The sequence below is a fragment of the Aotus nancymaae genome, unplaced genomic scaffold, assembly GCF_030222135.1.
Source record: "Aotus nancymaae isolate 86718 unplaced genomic scaffold, 86718_ANA_hifiasm-v0.15.2.pri h1tg000089l, whole genome shotgun sequence".
Classification (NCBI taxonomy): Eukaryota; Metazoa; Chordata; class Mammalia; order Primates; family Aotidae; genus Aotus; species Aotus nancymaae.
Genome location: NW_026988504.1, coordinates 21,711,868 through 21,723,892, shown reverse-complemented (window position 1 = coordinate 21,723,892; position 12,025 = coordinate 21,711,868). Strand labels below are relative to the sequence as shown.

Below are 12,025 nucleotides of genomic sequence, written 5' to 3'. Positions count from 1 at the left end.
CCACCACACCTGGGGAATTTTTGTATTTTTAGAAGAGATGGGGTTTCACCATGTTGGCCAGGCTGGTCTCTAACTCCTGGCCTCAGGTGATCCACCCGCCTTGGCCACCCAAAGTGCTGGGATTACAGACTTGAGCCAACACGTCCGGCCAGTAGTTTTATTTTTAAACAATAACTGTCATTTATAAGGCACTTTGGAATATTCAAAGTGCTTTCATTCATATGAATTTATTTGGGTGATATGGTGAGATCCATTTCATGAGTGGGAAGACTGTCTTTTGGAAATCTGAAATTATTTGTTTAGGGTCATGTGACTTATAGGTAATAACACAAGCAATAACAATATCCAGCACTTGCTTGATGCCAACCATTATGGTATGGCTTGAATGTCCCCTCCAAAACCGGTGTTAGGATGTAATTGCCATTGTGACTATATATATATATATATATATATATATATATATATATAAAGTCATATATATATATATATATATAGTGTCATATATATAGTCATATATTTTTTATAACACCAAAACTGGTGTTAGGATGTAATTGCCATTGTGACTATATATATATATATATATATATATATATATATATAAAGTCATATATATATATATATATATATAGTGTCATATATATAGTCATATATATTTTATAACACCAAAACTGGTGTTAGGATTTAATTGCCATTGTGACTATATATATATATTTTAGACAGAGTTTCACTGTTGTCACAGTGGAACTGTTGCACAGGCTGCAGTGCAATGGCACAATCTTGGGTCATGGCAATCTCCGCCTCCCAAGTTCAAGGAATTTTCCTGCCTCAGCCTCCCATGTAGCTGGGATTACAGGCATGTGCCAACACACCCAGCTAATTTTTGTATTTTTAGTAGAGATAGGGTTTCACCATGCTGGCCAGGCTGGTCTCAAACTCCTGACCTCAGGTGATCCACCCTCCTCAGCCTACCAAAGTGCTGGGATTACAGGCATGAGCCACTGCTCCTGGCCCATTGTGACACTATTAAGAAGTGAGGCATTGAAGAGGGGATTAGGTCCTGAGGGCTCTGTCCTCAGGAATGGATCAATGCCATTGTCAAGGAAGTGGGTTAGTTGTGGGACTGGGTCCTGATAAAAGGTTTAAGCTTGGCAGATTCCCTCTCTCTGTCTTGCATACTTTCACCATTTGATGGCTTCTGTCATATTATGACGCAGCAACGAGGCCCTCACCAGATGGTGGCCCCTTGATCTTGGACTTCTCATCCCCCAGAACCATAAGCCAAATAAATCTCTCTTTTAAAAAAAAAAAATAAATTACCCAGTCAGTAATTCATCTCATTTGATTCCCATCAGCATTTTGCAGAATAAAGAAATTGAAGTAAGGTGTCCAAAGTCACATCACTAATAAGAAGTCTCATCAGGGGTGGGTGTGGTGACTCATACTTGTAATCTTAGCACTTCGGGAGGCTGAGGTGGGAGGATCAATTGAGCTCAGGAGTTGGAGACCAGCCTGAGCTGGTGAGACCTCGTCTCTATTTAAAGAAAAAAAAGGCCGGGTGCGGTGGCTCACACCTGTAATCCCAGCACTTTGGGAGGCTGAGACAGGTGGATTGAGAGGTCAAGAGGTCGAGACCATCCCGGCCAACATGGTGAAACCCTGTTTCTACTAAAAATACAAAAATTAGCCGGGTGTTTGGCATGCGCCTGTAGTCCCAGCTACTCAGAAGGCTGAGGTGGAAGAATTGCTTGAACCCGGGAGGCAGAGGTTGCAGTGAGCCCAGACTGAGCCACTGCACTCCAGCCTGGCGACAGAGCAAGACTCCGTCTAAAAAAAAAGAAAAAAAAAGGTCACATCAAGAGTTGAGCCCAGGCAGCCCAGCTGCAGCATCCTGCTCAGCCACCCCGTATTGCTCACTACATCAAGACACAGCCTCCAGTCTCTGTGGCTGCTCTCTACACCAGCAGCCAAGCCTGATTACTTAATGTCCCCTCCATGCCTAGCAGAGAGCTACCTCTTTACTCTTCCTTACCAATTGCATCAACTGCTACCTTCTATCTTTCTTTTTCCTTCCTTTTATTTTGTCATAGAGATGGGGTCTTGCTATGTTGCCCGGGCTGGTCTCAAACTTCTGGCCTCAATCAATTCTCCCACCCTGGCCTCCCAAAGTGCTGAGATTATAGATGTGAACCACTGTGCCCAACCCCTTTTCCCTTTTTCCCTTCCTTCTTCCCTCCTCCTCCCCTCTTATTCTGGACAGAGTTGCTTTTCGTTTTTCTTTTTTTGTCAGAGTTTTGCTCTGTCACCTAGGCTGGAGTTCAGTGGCACTGTCTTGGCCCACTGTAACCTTTGCCTCTCAGATTCAAGCAATTCTCCTGCCTCAGCCTCCACAGTACCTGGGATTACAGGCATGTACCATGACACTTGGCTGATTTTTGTATTTGTATTTGTATTTTTAATTTTTTTTTTTTTTAAGATGGGGTTTCACCATGATGCCCAGGCTGGTCTTGAACTGCTGACCTCAGGTGATCCACCCACCTTGGCCTCCCAAAGTGCTAGGATTACAGGCGTGAGCCACCGCTCCTGGCCGTATTTTTAAATTTTTTGACATAGAGTCTAGCTGTGTCACCCAGGCTGGAGTGCAGTGGTGCGATCTCGGCTCACTGCAACCTCTGCCTCCTGGGTTCAAGTGACTCTCCTGCTTCAGCCTTCCAAGTAGCTGGGACTACAGGTGCATGCCACTGCACCCAGCTAATTATTTATATTTTTGGTAGAGATGGGGTTTCACTGTGTTGGCCAGGCTGATCTTGAACTCTTGATCTCAAGTGATCCACTTGCCTCAGCCTCCCAAAGTGCTGGGATTATAGGCGTGAACCACCCTGCCCCGCCCAGAGTTGCTTTTCAAATGTTTAATTTCTTATATGATATTTTAGACATACAATATTTTAGGCTGGGCGTGGTGGCTCATGCCTGTAATCTCAGCACTTTGGGAGGCTGAGGTGGGTAGATCACAAGGTCAAGAGATCAAGACCATCCTGGCCAACATGGTTGAAACCCCGTCTCTACCAAAAATATAAAATTAGCTGGGTGTGGTGGTGCATGCCTGTAATCCCAGCTATTCGGAGACTGAGGCAGGAGAATCGCTTGAACTTGGGAGACAGAGGTTGCAGTGAGCCAAGATTGCTCCACTGCACTCCAGTCTGGGTGGCAAGAGAAATACTCCGTCTCAAAAAAAAATATATATATATGTATATATATTTAGCTATAAAATATTATACAATATTTTACGCAAAATTTTGTATTTATGGCTAAAATATTGATGGGGTTTTGCCATGTTCCCCAGTGAAACCCCATCTCTACTAAAACACCTATGTACCCATCACGGGTTTAAGAAGTAGCAACATTTAATGCTGTGTGTAAGAAGAAAAAAATGGCAACCTTGTGGTGATTGTTGAAGCCCCAGCATTATTCTGCTCCCTAATTGCACTCCCCCACCTAGAAGTAATAGGGATCCTAGCTTGGTGACAATCATTTCCATGCATCTGTAGAAACACAAAGTTGCTTTTGACTGACAGTAAGGGAATTTCGAGCTTGATTCTTGACACAAGGAAATATAGCAGGAGGTAGGGCTAAAGATGGAGGTGTAGATTGAATGAAATTTCTTCTGGAAATATATTATGCTGAAATATTTCAGACACAGAAAGGCATATGTACAATAATAGAATAAACCTCTTGCTTAGGAAATAAAACATTAAAAATAGTACCCCTCCCTCCCCAAAATTGTCCCCAAGGTTTTCTTCCCTGGTTGTATTATTTATTTATTTTTTTAATTTTTTTTTTTAGAGATAAGCTGTCACCATGTTGGCCAGGCTGGTCTCGAGCTCCTGATCTCAGGTGATCCACCCATCTCGGCCTCCCAAAGTGCTGGGATTACAGGCGTAAGCCACTGTGCCCAGCCTTGCAATTTTTATTTTTTTGAGATGGAGTCTCGCTGTTTTGCCCAGGCTGGAGTGCAGTGGCATGATCTCGGTTCACTGCAACCTCCAACTCCCAGGTTCGAGCAATTCTCCTGCCTCAGCCTCCTAGGTAGCTGGGACTATAGGCGTGCGTCACTATGCCCAGCAAATTTTTGTATTTTTAGTGGAGATGGTGTTTCACCGTGTTGGCCAGGATGGTCTCGATCTCTTGATCTCGTGATCCTCCCACCTTTGCCTCCCAAAGTGCTGGGATTACAGGCATGAGCCATCGCGCCCAGCCTGTATTTCTTTTTTTAGTAGAGACCATGTTGGCCAGGCTGGTCTTGAACTCCTGACCTCAGTTGATCTGCCAGCCTCGGCTTCCCAAAGTGCTGAGATTATAGGCGTGAGCCACCATGCCCAGCCTGATTGCATCCTTCTAGATGAACTTCCCTCCTGAATTTGGGGCTTATCATTTTGAGCTGGATCTTGGGGGAGGAGCAGCGGTTTGGGGTCAGGTAGGGTTAGGAAGGTGCATCACCAACAGAATGTCAGGGTAAAGACCCAGAGGAGTGAGTTTGGGAGGCAGGTGTTGGCATGATTGGCAAGCTGGGCACCTGCTAGGGAGGGGCTGGGAAAGGTAAGTAGCCAGCCCCACTGTTCTCTGGGCCCTGGCTTCCATATTTCCCTCTATCATCATCCTAATCACCCCGAATCCTAATGATCTGTTAGCTTGACTCCAAGACCCTGAGGGTAGGGACCCTCTTGGTCATCACTGTCACCCCAGTGGCTAACCCAGTGGCTGGCATAAATGGCTTTTTGTTAAATATTAAATGGATACATGAGTGACTAACTGATTTCAGCCTGCCTGGTGAGGGGGTTGCTGGTAGCAAGAGGACAGTCTGAGTGGAAAGTGTGAACAAGAGCATTTTGGAAAAGAATTGTCATTTTGTTACCATTCAGTACAGTCACACCTCTGCCTTCCTCACTGTGGCCCAGCAGAGACCTTGCTTGAATGCGTATCAGTCAGGGTGAGAAATCTGCTGTGTGGACAGGTGTGTGATGATGCGGTAACCAGATGGGCTTCTCGTGGCTTCCACCACCGCCAGTGCTGTTCACCACCCTTCAAACTATTAGCTCTGATTGGCATTAAAGGAATAATCAGCCTCTCACAGAAGTAGGACCTATTTCTCTTCCTTCAAAACAATCCTCAAAGCCTGTGAATCCCCTCCAGTGTGCTCATTATGCGGTTAGCTCTGCTCTCGGCTGCAGAGGCAGCTCAGTTTGCATTCCTAGATGCCCCGCTCAGGGCTGGGCATGCTTCGGTGGGTTTTGAGTGGTGAGAAGTGCTTTTCTCAGAGGCTGCATTCCACATGAGGCCTAATAAAGGATAGAATGCGTCTGCAATTAGTGGCATCTCTGCTTGCAGACTTAATGTGCCGAAGGCTGCTTGTTGATTTTCTTGCACCGTTCAAAGCGATGCCACAAGCTCTGTGGGTAAGACCTTGGCTTAGCGAGCCCCCTCTTCTTTTTTGTCCCATGAAGAGGACAATGCAGTAATGTAAAAGAGCCCAGTGGGTCGAGCTACATCTATCACATAGGCAAATCTGAAAAGGTTTCCAGTCAAGATCAAATTATTATTATTATTATTATTATTTTTTTGAGACAGAGTCTCACTGTGTCGCCAGGTGCCAGGCTGGAGTGCAGTGGTGCGATCTCAGCTCACTGCAACCTCTGCCTCCCAGGTTCAAGTGATTCTCTTGCCTCAGCCTCCGTAGTAGCTGGGACTACAGGCACGAGCCACCAGGCCCAGCTAGTTTTTGTATTTTACTGGAGATGGGTTTCACCTTCTTGGCCAGAATGGTCTGGATCTCTTGACCTCATGATCCGCCTGCCTCTGCCTCCCAAAGTGCTGGGATTACAGGTGTGAGCCACTGTGCCCGGCCTAAGATCAAATTATTAAAAGATTTGAGCAGGTCAGGTGCCTGCCACCATGTCCGGCTAATTGTTGTGTGTTTTGTTTTTTTTTTTGGGACAGGGTCTCACTTTGTTGCCCAGGCTGGAGTGCAGTGGCTCAATCTCAGCTCACTGCAACCTCTGCCCCTCAGGTCCGGGTTCAAGCAAATCTGTCTCAGCTGCCTGAGTAGCTGGGATTATAGGCATGCACCACCATGCCCAGCTAATTTTTGTATTTTTATTTTATTTTATTTTATTTTATTTTTTTGATTTTTATTTTTTTGAGACAGAGTTTTGCTCTTGTTACCCAGGCTGGAGTGCAATGGCGCGATCTCGGCTCACCGCAACCTCCGCCTCCTGGGTTCAGGCAATTCTCCTGCCTCAGCCTCCCGAGTAGCTGGGATTACAGGCACGCGCCACCATGCCCAGCTAATTTTTTGTATTTTTAGTAGAGACGGGGTTTCACCATGTTGACCAGGATGGTCTCGATCTCTTGATCTCGTGATCCACCCGCCTCGGCCTCCCAAAGTGCTGGGATTACAGGCGTGAGCCACCGCACCGGGCCAATTTTTGTATTTTTAGTAGCGACGGGGTTTCACCGTGTTGGTCTGACTGGTCTTGAACTCCTGATCTCTTGATCTGCCCACCTCGGCCTGCCAAAGTGCCATGTTGGCCAGGCTGGTCTTGAACTCCTGACCTCAAGTGATCAGCTCGCCTCGGCCTCCCAAAGTGTTGGGATTACAGGCGTGAGACACCGTGCCAGGCCCTGAATTTGCAGAGTTCTGATAAATGAAGTTTTGTTCTTCCACTGTGCCCTGTAATTTGGTAATTCTGTAGTTCAGTTCAGATGCGCATGCTGCTGAGTCAGGTTGGGGCCTCTACTATTGCTCTCCCTCTCCAGTCACCTCCCAACCTCGGTTGCGGAAGAGTAGGGAAGGCTCTGGACTTGGGATCTGGCATAGGAGGGTCTGGCATCAAACCCTGGTTCTGAAACTTTACTGGCCAAGTGTTCAAGTGATCTTTCATTCACCAAGCACTTGCTGAGTGTCAGCACTGGGTTGGAGATGCTGGAAAGACGAAGATAAATAAGACATCATACTTACCTGGCAGGGGAGCTACCATGATCACGAAGGTGGTTTTCCCAGGGTGAGGCTTATCCATTGCACTCTGGATGTGCTGACCCCTGCAATATCCCCAAATGTGGGACACTCGACTGCATACTTTGTGATAGTGGGGGACTGCATTCGTGCTTTCCCCTGAATAAAAAAAAACAAAACAAAACAAAACATAATTTCCTCCCTTCCTCCCTTTCTTTTCTCTTCTTTTTGTTCTTTCTCTCTCTCTTTCTTTCTTTTACTGAGAGTTCTTTTAACTATATTAATCAGAAAAATATAAAGTATTTAGAATAATAAAATGAACACCCATGATAAGAACCATCCAGCTTAAAAAATTAAGCTAGAAATACTTAAAAATTTTTTAGAGACAGAGTCTCACTCTGTTGCCCAGGCTGGAGTGAAGTGGCTTGATCACAGCTCAGTGCAACCTCCAACTCCTGGGCTTAAGCAGTCTTCCAGCGTCAGCCTCCAGAGTAGCTAGCACTACAGGTACACACTACCAAGCCTGGTTAATTTTTAAATTTTTTGTAGAGATGGGGTGTCACTATGTTGTCCAGGCTGGAGTCAAACTCCTGACCTCAAGTGATCCTCCTACTTCAGCCTCCCAAAATGGCTAGGATTATAGACAAGAATCACCACTCCCAGCCTAGAAAAACTTCTGAAACTTTTTCCTTGGTGCATATCTCAATTCCTTCTTTCCCACTGAAAGAAAACCTCTGCCTTCAGTGTTTATCACCCCTCTGCATTTTCTTTTTTTTTTTTTTTTGAGACACAGTCTCACTCTGTCGCCCAGGCTGGAGTGCAATGGTGTGATCTTGGCTCACCGCAACCTCTGCCTCCCGGGTTCAAGTAACTCTCCTGCCTCAGCCTCCCTAGTAGCTGGGATTACAGGCACCTGGCCACCACACCCAGCTAATTTTTGTATTTTTAGTAGAGATGAGATTTCACCATGTTGGCCAGGCTGGTCTGTAACACCTGGCCTCAGCTGATCCACCCACCTCAGCCTCCCAAAGTGCTGTGATGACAGGCGTGAACCACCGTGCCCAGCCCGCTGCACGTCTTTTATTTGTACTACCTAGGTATGAATGCTTAAATAATACGTAGTGTTAAGCACTTAAAAAATTTCTATGAATCATACTACCAAAATCTTTTTTTTTTTTGAGATGGAGTCTCACTTTGTCACCTAGGCTGGAGTGCAGTGGTGCGATCTCAGCTCACTGCAACCTCTGCCTCCTGGGTTCAAGCGATTCTCCCACCTCAGCCTCCCGAGTAGCTGGGATCACAGGCGCCCGCCACCATGCCTGGCTAATTTTTTGTATTTTTAGTAGAGACCAGTTTCACCATGTTGGCTAGGCTGGTCTCAAACTGCTGACCTCAGGTGATCCACCCGCCTCAGCCTCCCAAAGTGCTGGGATTACAGTCGTGAGCCACTGCACCCGGCCATCGAAATCTTATAACTTGCTGCTTACTTAAAACGTTTTAAGATTTATTTATGTAATACATGTAACTCAATTCGTCTTTGTCTTTTTTTATATTAAGGGTAATTTTTTATAGAAATGTATAAACTTTATACAAAAAAGTAGATAAATAGTAAGTGTACAGCTTAATGAATTTTCATAGTCAACACATCTGAGTGACCACACCCAATGAAGAAACAACTGGCTGGGCACGGTGGCTCATGCCTGTAGCCCTATCACTTTTCAGGGGCCAAGGCGGGCAGATCACTTGAGTCCAGGAGTTCAAGACCAGCCTGGGCAACATGGTGAAACACTGTCTCTACTGAAAATACAAAAAATTAGCTGGACACAGTGGCACGTGCCTGTGGTTCCAGCTGCTTGGGATGCTGAGGTGGGAGGATTGCTTGAGCCTGGGAGGCAGAAACTGCAGTGAGCTGAGGCTTCACCATAGCACTCCACCCTGGACAAGAGTGAGACCCTGTCTCACGAAAGAAGCAAATAAAAAAAAAAAAAGAGAAACAACTCTATCTGTACCCAGAACCATCCGAGCCCTCCTTTTTTTTTTTTTTTTTTTTTTGTTGAGACAGAGTCTAGTTCTGTCACCCAGGCTGGAGTGCAATCACACAATCTTGGCTCTCAGCTCACGGTAACCTCCGTCTCCTGGGTTCAAATGATTCTCATGCCTCAGCCTCCCAAGAGCTGGGATTACAGGCACATGCCACCATGCCTGGCTTATTTTTGTATTTTTAGTAGATGAGGTTTTACCATGTTGGCCAGGCTGGTCTCAAACTACTGATCTCAAGCGATCTGCCAGCCTTGGCCTCCCAAAGGGCTGGGATTATAGTCATGAGCCACTGCGCCCAGCCTTTATCTCATCTTTTTATTTTACCTGCACATCAACACCATGAGGAAGGTATTGCTATTAACCCTGTTTACAGATAAGAAATTGAACTCGAAGAAGGCAACTTCCTTTTCTTTCTTTTTTTTTTTTTTGAGATGGAGTCTCGCTTTGTCACCCAGGTTCGAGTGCAGTGGCGTGATCTTGGCTCACTGCAACCTCTGCCTCCTGAGGTTCAAGCGATTCTCTTGCCTCAACCTCCCAAGTAGCTGGGATTACAGGCGCCCGCCACCATACCCGGTTAATTTTTTTTTTTTTTGAGACGGAGTTTCACTCTTGTTACCCAGGCTGGAGTGCAATGGCGTGATCTCGGCTCACCGCAACCTCCGCCTCCTGGGTTCAGGCAATTCTCCTGCCTCAGCCTCCTGAGTAGCTGGGATTACAGGCATGCACCACCATGCCCAGCTAATTTTTTGTATTTTTAGTAGAGACGAGGTTTCACCATGTTGACCAGGATGGTCTCGATCTCTTGACCTCGTGATCCACCTGCCTCGGCCTTCCAAAGTGCTAGGATTACAGGCGTGAGCCACCGTGCCCGGCCCGCCCAGTTAATTTTTGTATTTTTAGTAGAGATGGGGTTTCCCCATATTGGCCAGGCTGGTCTTGAATTCCTGACCTTGTGATCTGCCCACCTTGGCCTCCCAAAGTGCTGGGATTACAGGTGTGAGCCACTGTGCCTGGCCGAAGTTAGGGAACTTTAAGGCCACATAGTGAGGGCTAGTGCAGAACTTCCAGGCTTCACTCTCCCTAGTTGCTGTGGTCTGGCACCGTCTTGTAATCGAGGTGTGTGGGAGGATCCCATGAAGACAAATCATTACAAGCCAATGAGACAAGTAACTGGGATATTATTTGAGGTGCACTGGCAGCCCCAAAGCTGAATGAGATGAATTCCACTGCATGGGTTGGAAGGAGTCACAGAGAAGCCCTGGATTGAACTGGATCTTCGGACAAGTCAATTTAGCGTGATAGTACCCATCTCTGATGGTCCTAGGGAGAATTTAAGGTGCTTTAAGCATTAGGTAAAGCTCCTGGTACTCGCACATATCGAGTCTCAGTGAAGGGCTGTTGAAGGAATTAGTGAACGTATGTAGGATTGGAAGAACTTCGCATGGTTATGTTCCTTCCTGGAGCCAGGGGATGGACAAAATGACCTCTCTAGGCCCTATTCATCCTGAGTTTGAGTAGGTCAGAGGAGAGCCTAAAGGGCCAGCTCCCCAGCCCCCACGACTGCAGAGGAGCTGCGAGAGCAATTCCTTCCTAGACAGGGAAGAAACAATGTCACAGCACCCTGTCACCCTTTCTCCAGCTCTACCCTGATCTCCGGATCCAGCAGAAGGAACTGGGGTCCAGGACCCACAACTCCCACAAAAAGACCTAGGCTGGGGGATGGGCTGGGGAGGTGTGTGTTTTGAAAGCCTAGATGAGGAGGAGGAGGAGGAAGAGGAGGAGGAGGGGGAGGAGAGGGAGAGGGGGAGGAGGGAGAGCGGGAGATGGGGTGGAATAAAGGGGGAGGATTAATTTGCAGCTTAGATTTTAGGGCCAAGGATTGAAGCCTCTTCCTGCCCTCCTCCGCTCCTCCACTTGGCTTTATCCCAAGGAGTTGCCTTGGGGCTTCTGTGATGGCGGCGGGAATGCGGGGAAGCTGTAGGCCTGGGAGCCGGAGGCTAGATGGGGGCAAAGAAGAGTGAGGCTGCTCACAGATCCTGCGGGGGCTGGGTTCTGGCAGAAAACCGTGGGCTGACCGGCTCCAGGGCCCGGCTGAGCCTCAGCAGGTTCTACCAGAGCTGGCTCAACAGCGGCACCTGCCGGCTGGGGCCCTCTCTGCGGGACAGGGCTCCTCCACCGCCCTGGTAGCTCCGAGGGTGAGTCACTCCTGGCCTGGCTCTGCGGCCTTCCCAGCTGTCGGATCAGAAAATGTTGCGAGCTGAGGAATGTCCCTAAGCGGAGGGCCTCTGCCCTTCCGGCCGCCACCTGTGCCCCTAACACTACCCTGTTCAACAAGGACACTGACCGAGGGCCAGCGCTGGGGAAAAAGAGTAGGATGAAGCCACTCACTTTAGGGAGCTCCTGGTTTGGGTAGTTCTTTCTTTCTCTCTTTCTCTCTTCTCTTTCCCTCCCTCCCTTCCTTCCTTTCTTGAGACAGAGTCTTACTCTGTCGCCCAGGCTGGAGTACAGTGGTGCGATCTCAGCTCACTGCAACCTTAGCCTCCCAGATTCAAGCGATTCTTCTGCCTCAGCCTCCCAAGTAGCTGAAATTACAGGCGTCTGCCACCACGCCCAGCTAATTTTTGTATTTTCAGTAGAGATGGGGTTTCACCATGTTGGCCAGGATGATCTCGATCTCTTGACCTTGTGATCCACTCTCCTCGGCCTCCCAAAGTGCTGGGATTACAGGCATGAGCCACTGCACCCGGCCTTTTTTTTGTTTTGTTTTGAGACAGTGTCTCAGTGTGTCACCCAGGCTGGAGTGCAGTGGCATGATCACAGCTCAATGCAGCCTCTACTTCCTGGGCTCAAGAGAGCCTCTCACCTCAGCCTCTTGACTAGCTGGGAATACAGCCGCATGCCACCACACCTGGGTAATTTTTATTTTCTTCTTTAAGAAATGAAATCTCGCTATGTTGCCAAGGCTGATCTGCCCACCTC

The 12,025-nt window shown here is 47.5% G+C and overlaps 1 non-coding gene across 1 annotated transcript; it reads left to right on the top strand.

Annotated features, from left to right (window-relative positions):
- Positions 1–7,004: 7,004 nt before the first annotated feature.
- On the top strand, positions 7,005–7,168 carry LOC135271744 (U1 spliceosomal RNA). Its single transcript, XR_010339878.1, has one exon. It is a non-coding gene; the product is annotated as a U1 spliceosomal RNA (small nuclear RNA).
- Positions 7,169–12,025: the final 4,857 nt, after the last annotated feature.